The sequence below is a fragment of the Schistocerca gregaria genome, chromosome 6, assembly GCF_023897955.1.
Source record: "Schistocerca gregaria isolate iqSchGreg1 chromosome 6, iqSchGreg1.2, whole genome shotgun sequence".
NCBI classification, from domain to species: Eukaryota; Metazoa; Arthropoda; class Insecta; order Orthoptera; family Acrididae; genus Schistocerca; species Schistocerca gregaria.
The window spans coordinates 104,341,078-104,355,298 of record NC_064925.1 but is presented as its reverse complement, the minus strand read 5'-3'; the positions used below and the strand labels follow the sequence as shown (position 1 = coordinate 104,355,298).

The following is a 14,221-nucleotide window of genomic DNA, read 5'->3' as shown; positions in this document are numbered from 1 at the left end:
ACTTATTAAACTGATAGTTGGGTAATTTTCACATCTGTCAACACCTGCTTTCTTTGGGATTGGAATTATTATATTCTTCTTGAAGTCTGAGGGTACTTCGCCTGTCTCATACATCTTGCTCACCAGATGGTAGAGTTTTGTCAGGACTGGCCCTCCCAAGACCGTCAGTAGTTCTAATGGAATGTTGTCTACTCCTGGGGCCTTGTTTCGGCTCAGGTCTTTCAGTGCTCTGTCAAACTCTTCAATCGTATCTCCCATTTCATCTTCATCTACATTCTGTTCAATTTCTATAATATTGTACTCAAGTACATCGCCCTTGTATAGACCCTTTATATACTCCTTCCACCTTTCTGATTTTCCTTCTTTGCTTAGAACTGGGTTGCCATCTGAGCTCTTGATATTCATACACGTGGTTCTCTTCTCTCCAAAGGTCTCTCTAATTTTCCTGTATGCAGTATCTATCTTACCCCTAGTGAGATAAGCTTCTACATCCTTACATTTGTCCTCTAGCCATCCCTGTTTAGCCATTTTGCACTTCCTGTCGATCTCATTTAGAAAGCTTTAGACAATGTTGATTGGAATACTCTCTTTCAAATTCTGAAGCTAGCAGGGGTAAAATACAGGGAGCGAAAGGCTATTTACAATTTGTACAGAAAGCAGATGGCAGTTATAAGAGTCGAGGGACATGAAAGGGAAGCAGTGGTTGGGAAGCGAGTGAGACAGGGTTGCAGTCTCTCATCGATGTTATTCAATCTGTATATTGAGCAAGCAGTGAAGGAAACAAAAGAAAAATTCGGAGTAGGTATTGAAATCCATTGAGAAGAAATAAAAATGTTGAGGTTCGCCGATGACATCGTAATTCTGTCAGAGACAGCAAAGGACTTGGAAGAGCAGTTGAACGGTATGGACAGTGTCTTGAAAGGAGGATATAAGATGAACATCATCAAAAGCAAAACGAGGATAATGGAATGTAGTCGAAGAAAGTCGGGTGATGCTGAGGGAATTAGATTAGGAAATGAGACACTTAAAGTAGTAAAGGAGTTTTGCTATTTGGGGAGCAAAATAACTGATGATGGTCGAAGTAGAGAGGATATAAAATGAAGAAGAGAAATTTGTTAACATCGAGTAGAGATGTAAGTGTCAGGAAGTCATTTCTGAAAGTGTTTGTATGGAGTGTAGCCATGTATGGAAGTGAAACATGAACGATAAATAGTTTGGACAAGAAGAGAATAGAAGCTTTTGAAGTGTGGTGCTACAGAAGAATGCTGAAGATTAGATGGGTACTTCACATAACTAATGAGGAAGTATTGAATAGTATTGGAGAGAAGAGAAGTTTGTGGCACAACTTGACCAGAAGAAGGGATCGGTTGGTAAGACATGTTCTGAGGCACCAAGGGATCACCAATTTAGTATTAGAGGGCAGCGTGGAGGGTAAAAATCGTTGAGGGAGACCAAGAGATGACTACATTAAGCAGATTCAGAAGGATGTAGGTTGCAGTAGGTACTGGGAGATGAAGAAGCTTGCACAAGATACAGTAGCATGGAGAGCTGCATCAAACCAGTCTCAGGACTGAAGACCACAACAACAACAACATTCATTCTGTACCGTCACTGGTAAAGGCTATGACGGTCTTCTGTGCACCGTGACTCCAACCCTTCAACAGCATGGACATGTACTCACACGTCCACGCTGTTGAAGGGTTAGAATGTTACTAGTGACGATACAGAATGAAGATCCCGGCGGGGTTAGGGATTTTCTCTGCCTCGTGATGGCTGGGTGTTGTATGCTGTCCTTAGGTTGGTTAGGTTTAAGTAGTTCTAAGTTCTAGGGGTCTGATGACCATAGATGTTAAGTCCCATAGTGCTCAGAGCAATTTGAACCATTTTTTGAATGAAGATCCGGAGTTATCCCCGCTTTACCTCGGAGGATGTCTCCCGCAGTCGGAGACGAAACGTCTGGGGAGAGTTGTATACAGCGACCACGGCCTATCAGCCCGGAAGTTTTAAGTGAAGATAACAAAATTACAATTTCGTTTTCCGATGGTCAACCCTAAGGGGCACACAGTTTTAGTTTGGGAGGAAGATTCAGATCAGCGTGAACCCAGCTGCAGAGTGAAAAATTCATTCTGTACATCATTCTTTCACTTGGGCACTACCAAGAGGAAACACAAATGCATGACTCTGAGGCGAATATAAATTAAATTTCTTTGTTGCAAAAAACATGGAGAATGTCATCAGAATGGTAACGAATTATTGGCTATAGATTTAAGCATGCCAGTCAACAAATAGTCTAATTCCAAGAAAGTTTTCCCGAATTTTATAGCTTTTGCAACCTTCAACAAGATCAGATAACCAACTTTTCACAACGGCTCAGAACTGATGAACGATTCGATTTCTGGAATGGGGTGATAAAAACATCGCCCTCATATCTAAGGACAGATGGAGAGGAGTCGGGTAACTTTCTCCTCTTGTGTTGGCAAGATATTTAAATCCCTCCAAGATATTTACCACGAAGAGCAAACAAAAAACTCAAAGCAGATTTTTCTATCAGGGAATAAAACGATATAAGAAATTGCCCAAGGTAATGAAAAAGGTTACTAAAATACATTTGTATAAAAAGGCAGCTTCAGCATCCTTCATGCGAAATGTGTACTGCAAAGTTAACGGTTATTTAAAGTACTCAGACTAGTGGTTCGTAATCAAAGGGGATAGCTACAACAACCTGCGTATTACAATACATGATCACAATTAAAGCTTTTACAAGAAAATCATGCGTCAAGATCTATAGCGCATGATAGGAGTGCCATGCCATTCTTCTGAGTTCAGAATATCAGTCAACATGGGGAGATGCTGACCCAGTTTTTCAGGTGACGCGGAAACGTGCATAGCGCATAGCTGCATATTTACGGGCCTGGAGTAAGTTTTCCTACCAGACTGGAGTTAGTGCAATTTGCACAACACCACGTTCATGGTACAGAAGTCCCCAGCGGGTGAACTTAGTATGTGTGCAGCAACGGAGAGCAAAACTATGTTTCACGTTCTGAGTTATCTGGATCAAACTATGTGGAAATGAAAGAACATTTTACAATAGGGACCAACCGAATGTTCAGCACAGTTGTTAAGACACTGCGCTCATATTCGGCAGATTGAGTTTGCAATATCCGGTCATCCTGATATACGTTTTCCTAAATCATTCCAGGCAAATGCTGGGTTGGTTCCTTCATTAAGGTCACAGCTGACCACTTGTCCTATCCTCATGAATGCATACTTATATATGCTGTGTGTCTGTATATTTCTGAGATACTGATTTTAATTGTTTTACAATGACAAATACCACATCATTGTAAGACGGTCCCTGGATGAATAAATAAATATTCTGCATCAATTATCGGAAACTTCAACTTTTAAAAAAAATTCGTTTGAATCATCAGGTGTGAAACAGTCACCACAACGAAAATTTGCGCCGGACGGGGAGTCGAACCCGGATTTCCAGACTTACGCGAGCGGTGCCTTGTTGTTGTTGTGGTCTTCAGACTAATTTGATGCAGCTCTCCATGCTACTCTATCCTGTGCAAGCTTCTTCATCTCCCAGTACCTACTGCAGCCTACATCCTTATGAATCTGCTTAGTGTATTCATCTCTTGGTCTCCCTCTGCGATTTTTACCCTCCACGCTGCCCTCCAATGCTAAATTGGTGATCCCTCGATGTCTCAGAACATGTCCTACCAACCGATCCCTTCTTCAAGTCAAGTTGTGCCACAAGCACCTCTTCTCCCCAATTCTAATCAATACCTCCTCATAAGTTATGTGATCTACCCATCTAATCTTCAGCATTCTTCTGTAGCACCACATTTCGAAAGCTTCTATTCTCTTCTTGTCTAAGCTATTTATCGTCCACGTTTCACTTCCATACATGGCTACACTCCATACAAATACTTTCAGAAACGACTTCCTGACACTTACATCTATACTCTATGTTAACAAATTTCTCTTCTTCAGAAATGCTTTCCTTGCCATTGCCAGTCTACATTTTATATCCTCTCTACTTCGACCATCATCAGTTATTTTGCTCCCCAAATAGCAAAACTCCTTTACTACAATAAGTGTCTCATTTCCTAATCTAATTCCCCCAGCATCACCCGATTTAATTCGACTATATACCCCTAGTGAGATAAGTCTCTACATCCTTACATTTGTCCTCTAGCCTTCCTGTCAATCTTATTTTTGAGACATTTGTATTTTCATCAGTTAAATTCAATATTTGTTCTGTTACCCAAGGGTTTCTACCAGCCCCCGTCTTTTTACCCATTTGATCCTCTGCTGCCTTCACTATTTCATTCCTCAAAGCTACCCAATTTTAATTGAAGATCCTGCCTGACACGCCACACGACAGCTATGGTGATCCGAAGACGCCTCTCGTGTGGACGACGTGTAAAGTTCAATGTAAAAAGGAAGCGCTTCACCTCATCGCATCTGAATGCACGGTCTCCCTCGTGAAAAGGCCTTTACAGGTCTTCTAGTCAGGGCATACGACAATCTCTACCACACTATCATCAACTTGGCGATATTAGGCTAGGCGCTGGCAACCGCAATGAGACATGCGACTGATGTGTGGTAACACCCTGCTGACCTGGTCTGCGCTAAGGATAGGCTTAACTATTAATTACGAGCAACAAGTCACAACGTTGTAGTTCCAACAATGTGACCGGTACCAAAACATATTATTTAACAGATTCCACGTAGGACATGAAGTACGCCAACACCAGCGGAACACTTCGTATTATTATAGCAGGGCTTACGAACATTAACTGTTCTATCCGGTAGCAGTATCTGGCTGAGGGAAGCATTATAAATTTTGATGTACTTAATATTCAAAACAATGCAGCCACGCTTCCATCAACAAATACGAATTCACATTTAATAACAGAATATTTTCTACTCCCAAAATTGAATTTAAAATTACTACTCTTAACTTTGCTTTACTACACCATGTGATCAAAAGTATCCGGACACCCCCAAAAACATACGTTTTTCATATTAGGTGCTTTGTGCTGCCACCTACTGACAGGTGCTCCGTATCAGCGACCTCAATGGTCATTAGACATCGTGATAGAGCAGAATGCGGCGCTCTGCAGAACTCACGGACTTCGAACGTGGTCGGGTGATTGGGCGTCACTTGTGTCATACGTCTGTACGGGAGACTTCCACACTCCTCAACGGCCCTAGATCCACTGTTTCCGATGTGTTAGTGAATTGGAAACGTGAAGGGACTCGTACAGCACAAAAGCGTGCAGGCCGACCTCGTCTGTTGACTGACAGTGACCGCCGACAGTTGAAGAGGGTCGTAATGTGTAATAGGCAGCAATCTATCCAGACCATCACGGGAATTCCAAAACGCATCAGGATCCACTGCATGTATTATCACAGTTAGGCAGGAGGTGAGAAAACTTGGATTTCATGGTTGAGCGGCTGCTCATAAGCCACACATCACGCCGGTAAACGCCAAACGACGCCTCGCTTGGTGTAACGAGCGTAAACATTAGACAACTGAACACTGGAAAAACGTTGTGTGGAATGATGAATGTGACGATCCGATGTTAGGGTGTTGGTATGGCGAATTACCGGTGAACGTCATCTGTCAGCGTGTGCAATGCCAATAGTAAGATTTGGAGGCGGTGGTGTTATGATGTGGTCGTGTTTCCCATGGAGGGGCTTGCACCCCTTGTTGTTTTGCGTGGCACTATCACCGCACAGGCCCACATTGATGTTTTAAGCACCTTCTTGCTTCCCACTGTCGAAGACCAATTCGGGGATGGCGATTGCATTTTTTAATACGATCGAGCACCTGTTCATGGCTCTGAGCACTATGGGACTCAACTGCTGCGGTCATCAGTCCCCTAGAACTTAGAACTACTTAAACCTAACTAACCTAAGGACATCACACACATCCATGCCCGAGGCAGGATTCGAACCTGCGACCGTAGCAGTCTCACGGTTCCGGACTGCGCGCCTAGAACCGCGAGACCACCGCGGCCGGCACCTGTTCATAACGCACGGCATGCAGCGGAGTGGTTACACGACAATAACGTCCCTGTAATGGACTAGGCTGCACAGAGTCCCGACCTGAATCCTACGGAACACATTTGGGATTTTTTGGAACGCCGACTTCGTGCCAGGCCTCACCGACCGTCATCGATCTCTCTCCTCAGAGTAGCACTCCTTGAAGAATGGGCTGCCATTCCCCCAAAAATCTTCCAGCATCTGATTGAACGTATGCCTCCAAGTGTGGAGGCTGTCATCAAGACCAATACCATATTGAATTCAAGCATTACCGATGGAGGGCGCCACGATTGTAAGTCACTTCTAGCCAGGTGTTCAAATGGTTCTGAGCACTATGGGACTTATGAGGTCATCAGTCCCCTAGAACTTAGAACTACTTAAACCTAACTAATCTAAGGACATCACCCACATCCATGCCCGTCGCAGGATTCGAACCTGCGACCGTGGCAGTCGAGCGGTTCCAGACTGTAGCGCCTAGAGCCGCTCGGCCACCAACCGGGAGCCGGCCGCGGTGGCCGAGCGATTCTAGGCGCTTCAATCCGGAACCGCGCTGCTGCTACGGTTGCAGGTTCGAATCCTGCCTCGGGCATGGATGTGTGTGATGTCCTTAGGTTAGTTAGGTTTAAGTAGTTCTAAGTCTAGGGGACTGATGACCTGAGATGTTAAGTCCCATAGTGCTTAGAGCCAATTGAACCATCCATTTTTGAACCAGCTAGGTGTCCGGATACTTTAAATCACATAGTGTATATTTATTTCCGTAGTGCGCGTATACAGGACTGCTCGAAGCGAACAGCACACTCGAAGATTTAAACGTGTCACGGCTTCTGCGAGGAATCGGTGGTGTTGCTTGTGCACCTGAACAAAACGAAACTTGGCACTGTTAACGAAGGAACGAATACGTTCCCGCTGCGAGTAACAGCTTGGCCGTGCAGAGCCAATATTGCAGCACAACTACGATGTAACAGCCACCTACCGCTCAAAGAACGAGTACTTTCCGCGGTTAACATCCTGGCTGCACGGAACTAGCTGGGAGTAATAGGTTAGGAGATGGAATTCTGAGGTTGCCTATTACAGAGACAAGACACTAACTGTATTGATTTGTTTTAAATTAGTGAAACTGTACCGGCAGGAAGATGAGCACTGTAACTGCACTCTAAAACAGAAAGAAAACGACACAAGACGAAGGAATTATGCAAATTGGTCACAAATTTACATTCATACAGGTATCGACGGAAAATGCAAACAGGTAAACTTTGCCGCCCGATGGATGAATGCGTGACGCTGCAGAGCCATTTCTTGCTTAGTTGGCACGGATAGTAAAACACCGGACACGTCGATACCAAGGCAAAAAGTCGTTGCGAATTTCATTCCGCATACTCAGCTGGACGGTAACTATACCTCGCTGACAGAGGCGTGAACAATACACGCAGATGTAAGCATTTGAGAGAGGACGTGTCGTTGGGCTCAAATCAGCCTGTAGGGGCAATCGGCGAATCGGTCGACATTTCAGTAGGAGATGCCCCTTTCCGACGATGGTGGCAGTAATTGATGAATTAGGCCCAACACAACGCCAAGAAGTAGGTGTCGACCTAGAGAGACGATAGAACATGAAGACCGAGCAACCATCTGAGAGGCACCCGGAGACTGCAGATCCGGCGTGCAACTGGTGCTTAAGTGACCACAAGGACTATTAATGGGCGGCTCACGGATACGGGGGGATACGAGGCGGTGCTCTGGGCGCCCCTTACGGTGGCTAACATTGACCTATGTACACCAACAAACGCGTTTGCAGTGTTGTCGGGCACATTCGGCTTGGAATCTCATTGACTGGAGTAGAACTGTCCTCATTGATTAGTTTCGCTTCAAACCAAGCTCCAAAGACCTGTCTGGAACGGCCACGGTCGGTAGTGGGGACCAGCCTCAATGTCTTCCGCCATACGGCCCACAACCAGGAGTGACTGTCTGGGGGGCCACTGCATTTCGTAGCAGTACCTCTTTGCTTGTCAACCGGGGTACGCTTACAGCACAGCACAGTGATCATACACTACTGGCCACTAAAATTGTTACACCAAGAAGAAATGCAGATGATAAACGGGTATTCATTGGACAAATATATTATACTAGAACTGACATGTGATTACATTTTCACGCAATTTGGATGCACAGATCCTGAGAAATCAGTACCCGGAACAACCGCCTCTGACCGTAATACCGGCCTTGATATGCCTGGTCATTGAGTCAAACAGAGCTTGGATGGTGTGTACAGGTACAGCTGCCCATGAAGCTTCAACACGATACCACAGTTCATTAAGAGTAGTGACTGGCGTATTGTGACGAGCCAGTTCCTCCGCCACCATTGACCAGACGTTTTCAATTGGTGAGAGATCTTGAGAATGTGCTGGCCAGAGCAGCAGTCGAACATTTTCTGTATCCAGAAAGTCCCGTACAGGACTTGCGACAAGCGGTCGTGCATTATCCTGATGAAATGTAGGGTTTCGCAGGGATCGAATGAAGGGTAGAGCCACGGGTCGTAACACATCTGAAATGTAACGTCCACTGTTCAAAGTGTCGTCAATGCGAACAAGAGGTGACAGAGACGTGTAACCAACGGCACCCCATACCATCACGCCAGGTGATACGCCAGTATAGCGATGACGAATACACGCTTCCAATGTGCGTTCACCGCGACGTCACCAAACACGGATGCGATCATCATGATGCTGTAAACAGAACCTGGATTCATCCGAAAAAATCACGTTTTGCTATTCGTGCACCCAGATTCGTCGTTAAGTACACCGTCGCAGGCGCTCCTGTCTGTGATGCAGCGTCGAGGGTAACCGCAGCCATAGTCTCCGAGCTGATAGTCCATGCTGGTGCAAACGTCGTCGAACTGTTCGTGCAGATGGTTGTCTTGCAAACGTCCCCATCTGTTAACTCAGGGATCTAGACGTGGCTGCACGATCCATTACAGCCATGCGGATAAGATGCCAGTCATCTTGACTGCTAGCGATACGAGGCCGTTGGGATCCAGCACGGCGTTCCGTATTACCCTCCTGAACCCACCGATTCCATATTCTGCTTACTTTCATTGGATCTCGACCAACGCGAGCAGCAATGTCGCGATACGATAAACCGCAATCGTGATAGGCTACAGTCCGACCTTTATCAAAGTCGGAAACGTGATGGTACGCATTTCTTCTCCTTACACGAGGCATCGCAACAACGTTTCACCAGGCAACGCCGGTCAACTGCTGTTTGTGTATGAGAAATCGGTTGGAAACTTTCCTCATGTCAGCACGTTGTAGGTGTCGCCACCGGCGCCAACATTGTGTGACTGCTCTGAAAAAATTATCATTTGCATATCACAGCATCTTCTTGCTGTCGGTTATATATAAATTTCGCGTCTGTAGCACGTCATCTTCGTGGTGTAGCAATTGTTGCCGTTCACGGCGAGTCATCCTGGGTATACATTTCAGCTAGATAATGCCCGTCCGCACACTGCGAGAGTTTCTACTGCTTGTCTTCGTGCTTTCCAAACCGTACCTTCGCCAGCAAGGTCGCCGGATCTCTCGTCAATTGAGAGCGATTGGAGCGTTATGGGCTGGACCCTCCTTCCCGCTCCTGATTTTGACTATTTAATGCAGTTGTTTGGCACGATACCCCTCTCAACGGCATCCAACAATTCTATCAATGATTTCAACGTCGAATAATTGCTTGCATAAGGGGCAAGTGGTGGACCAACGCATAACTGACTTCCTCAATTTGTGAAGCTCTTTCTATTGAATAAATCATCCAGTTTTTCTGAAACTGTAGTCATTGGTTTGTCTGCACACATCCTTTACATCTACCGGTTGCCATCCCATTCGTGGTTTGTCTTGTTTTGTCTTAGAATGTATTAGTCAATAGTTGTTGCATGACTATTCAACTGTCGAATCCTACCCTACTAGCACAAACGTATTATATGGTTGGTAGACACGACAAAGTAACAGTATTTTTTTAATAGTTACATTAAGTATCGAATATCTCTAGTCCATACCACGTTACATAGCACTAGCTGGAAGACAGAAAAGGGAGTGGGGTATGACTGCTACAGCAATATAAAATCCTAGGCCACCATGGAACTGGGCAGACAGAAACTGCAGTCTCAGCAGCGTTGTATGTGCTATAACCTGTCAATTTTTGGGCATGGATGCAACTCCGAGACACTGCATACATTTTTCACAGACCCATTATATGAGCGCACTTTATCTTGGCGGAATTTAGAGAGGCGTGGGCACGGGTGAGATAGCAAGACCGGTTTCACACAGAGAAGAAAAGAAGATTAGGGTTTAACGTCCAGTCAACGACGATATCATTAGAAAAGTTGCACAAGCTCGGATTGGTGAAATGAGTGATCGGCGCAGTGGTTAACACGCTGAGCTCGAATTTGGGCGGATGACAGTTCAAATACCCATCCGGCCATCCAGATTTGGCATTTACTGATTTTTCAAAATCGCTTAAGGCAAATGCCAGGGCGATCCCTTGGAAAAATGCGCGCCCGATCCTTCTCAATCCTTCTGCAATCCGAGCTTGTGGTCTGTCGTTAATGACCTCATTGTCAATGGGACGTTAAACTCTAATCTTTCTTCCTTCCTTTTCCGATTAGGGAAGCAAATGGAAGTACTAAAAAATGGGCCTATAACTCGAAACTAAGTCGAACAGTAATAAGAACGTTTGTGAAACAAGGTAGAAAATAGTGTATCGTTTGGTTAATACAACACAGAAGTATATTGGCCGTGCCCTTTCAAAGAAACCAACCCATCATTTGCCTTAAACAGTCAAAAATAACCTAAATCTGGGTGGTTGGACAGAGGTTTAAACTGCTGTCCTTCCAAATGCAAGTCTAGTGTCTTTTAACAATGCGCTACCTCGCTGGGTAAGCAGACGCGAAGACGGCCGCAAGTGAAATCCGTCACAGGAAAAAAAAGATCACGTCGTTCTTACGTGATCAATACCTAGCATCGCCTTCCATATGGATTTATATTCTCTGTACCTTGAGTATGCATAATGAACTTTATTTTCTGAGGAGTAATAGGTAAATAGACAATGCTTGCAGCATTCCAGAATCTGCTGTGTCATTCATTCTAGCACCAATTCTAACACAGTAGATGGAACGGAACAAGTAGGGCGGGTTCGAGAACATTTTTTTCCACAGGAGAGACTTATAATGACAAAACCCCATCGTCCACCCGCTCCTCCACGCCCTATCCTCTTTTACCATCCTACACTTTCACCCGTGTCAGTTTTTGCACTAGCGGTGACACACAATGTTGACAAATTTTGCACTTGGGAGCCCCTCTCAGCTGATGCCCCAAGTGGCGGCTTGATACGCTTGATCCTTAAGGGTCCTTTCCCCTCTGTCAGACTATAAAATAAATGATTTTTACAATTTTTCTTTTGAGAAACTTATGAAAATCTTTTTGTACATTATTTATTGGTCCTTGGACAACATTATCTGATTTTAAAAAATGCAGTCATTACTAAGCCGCCCTCACCCCCACCCCCCTCAATTGAGAGTTAAAGTTGTTCTGCCAAAAATGAGCTGTGTCTATGAAAGAAGTCCTGCAGCAAAATTAGCCTATTACTCCTTGCGGGCCTGCCCAAGAAGTTATGCAGCAAAATTTCAGAAAGATGTCTTTATTAGTGTGCCTGCAATCCATTCTGTCGGCTTGAGATTATGGATTGCAGACTCACTAATAAGGATATCTTTTTGAAATTTGGCTTAATTGCTCCTCGAACATATCCACGAGGAATAGTAGGCTAATGTTTTTATTTTAATTTATTTATTAGTTATTGCAAAAAACGTGATCAAAACCACAAGACAAAAATACATCTTTGTTTTAAGTGTCCACAGTTTTATTACTTCTTCAAATTTCAAAAACCTGTGCTATTACTCTGTGCACAATATCCTTTTAATTTCATTTTTGTTTTGTTTATTTTATTTTATTTCAGGTGAGATGAGAGAAATCATTGGCGCGCCAAGGAATAATAATCTGCGGGCGTGAGCTCAACTCCAGTCCACCGCCAGCAACGGAGCATGAAGCTTTGACAATGCCACGCATTCGTACTTGCAAAACGTCAGAAAAATCATCAAACAAACATCGGCTGAAGAGCCCAAGACAGAAGCCAACAGGAAATTTGCCAACAAGTGGCCATAAAAGCCTCAGCAATGAAATTTGTGTCAGCATATAGCCAATGCTTCTCGAATAGTCCAAGGGGGGCCAATTGCCTTACGCCTACACTCTGTGAGACTGCATAGATATTAATGATCAAGACACTGATAACCTCACTATATAGGCGTGTGTGTTTCAGTAAAATGGATGACCTGGAATACCATGATTCCAAATATCTCTCTCTCTTGCCTTGGACTTTTTGCTGCCAACAAAAATTCATCCAAAATTGGTGATCATTTGTAATGACTCTGGTCCTTCACTTACTGTAGTTTAAACTGGGAGGCTGAAGTGAGTAATGGCCGTGTTTATCTCGAAGGCAATCTGCATAAAGGGCATCCTGAACTGCAACCACAGATAAACCACTCGAAAAGTGTAAAATATGGATATAGATGACAGATGGTTAAAGTCTATGAAAAAGCTGATACTATAGATGTGCCTCAAAAGATGTACTACATTTTACATGAAGAATGAACTACGAGAAAAATAATGCAAGCTATGTGCCACTTTTGTTGAACCATGATGAAAAACAAAAGTTGAAACATATTTCTCAGCAATGTATTCACCATCTCAAAATGAATGTTTCTAATTTTATATGTCAGTGTTACAAGGGTTGAATGAAAAGTAATGTCTCCATCTTCGTTAACTGGGTTTGGATGGGAATATTTTAATAAATCAAACGTAGAAATAGTCATTAGCATGGGATCTCTAATTACCAATATTCACTTTTCTACACAATCACCAGCCACTTGGATACATTTCTGACAACTGTAAACAATATTGGTTAAAAACAGTAGGGTTGCAACTTTAGTTTTTTTTATTTTTCAACAAAAAAACTAAAATTGCAACCAAGACTGTTTTTAACCAATACTGTTAAGCACTGGTTTGCTGTTAAGCCACATATGAACTGGAGGAATTTCTAACTGTAAACAAGTTTTCTGAAGCCTTCATGGAAGGAGTCGACACACTGTTTCCGCAATCACAGCCTAACAGTTCTCTCGTAATGGTGTACCCACGTTTCGTCTCCTGTCACAATGGAATGGAGAAAGGCGTCACCTTCATACTCATAACGCAAGAGCAGTTCCTGGCAAATTTCAAGTCTGTGCGCTTTCATTTCAGGAATCAGCATCTGGGGTACCCATTGTGCACAGATCTTCTGATAGCCAAGCAAAGCAATAATATGACCCACTCATTCTTGTGAAATGCCGATTGTGCCCGCAGTTTCTCTCTGAATGATACGACGATCGTCCTGAATCAATCTGTCAACATTTTGCTTGTGAAACTCGGTGGTTGCTGTAACAGGACATCGAACTCTTTGTTTGTAAACTTATTCGCTCAACGACGCACAGTACTAACAGCACAATCACCATAACATGCTTTCATTCTCTGAGGAATCTCCTTTGGGGTGACACGTTCTGCTTTCAAGAATTCAATGACTGCACATTGCTTAAATCGCATTGACTGACCGTCTGCGCAGGGTTCCACGCTTTACAATGTAACAACACAACTGGTTCAATGCTAAGGCTTCCCTCCGACTGGAGCTGTAGAGAAGAGGCTACGGAACAAGCCAGTACCTGCTGCACACCAATGCTGCCAACTGTTTAAGAGCTACGAAGGTGGAGGCATTAGTTTTCAGTCAACCCCTCGTACTATGGAAGAGATGTGAGTCCACCACTTTTATATTAGAGATTAAAACAGCACTCGTAACAAAGAGAGGAAATAGGTGGATTTCGCTAAAATGGATATCAGTTTTGCCTGCCAGAAAAATTGTCACTTTTCTTTCGATTTTAGAAGGGATTTTTCTTGTTGACTGTCCCATAGCCGGTTGTACAATAACCATCAAATCTTACCCAAGTCTTCATTCTTGACAAGGTAAACGCCTGCGCACAAAGGTGCTTTGGAAATGAAATTTGCCGACCGAAGTGGCCGAGCGGTTCTAAGCGCTTCAGTCT

At 44.0% G+C, this 14,221-nt stretch overlaps 1 protein-coding gene and 1 long non-coding RNA gene across 2 annotated transcripts in view; one reads left to right on the top strand and one right to left on the bottom strand.

The window, feature by feature from the left end:
• LOC126279102 (uncharacterized) overlaps positions 1 to 12,944 on the top strand; it is a 190,829-nt gene extending 177,885 nt beyond the window's left edge. Inside the window, exon 3 of the long non-coding RNA XR_007550782.1 lies at positions 12,052 to 12,944. This is a non-coding gene — a long non-coding RNA (uncharacterized LOC126279102). The remainder of the gene's footprint in view (positions 1 to 12,051) is intronic.
• LOC126279099 (WW domain-binding protein 4) overlaps positions 1 to 14,221 on the bottom strand; it is a 114,669-nt gene that overhangs the window by 56,734 nt on the left and 43,714 nt on the right. The gene's annotated exons all lie outside the window — the stretch shown is intronic.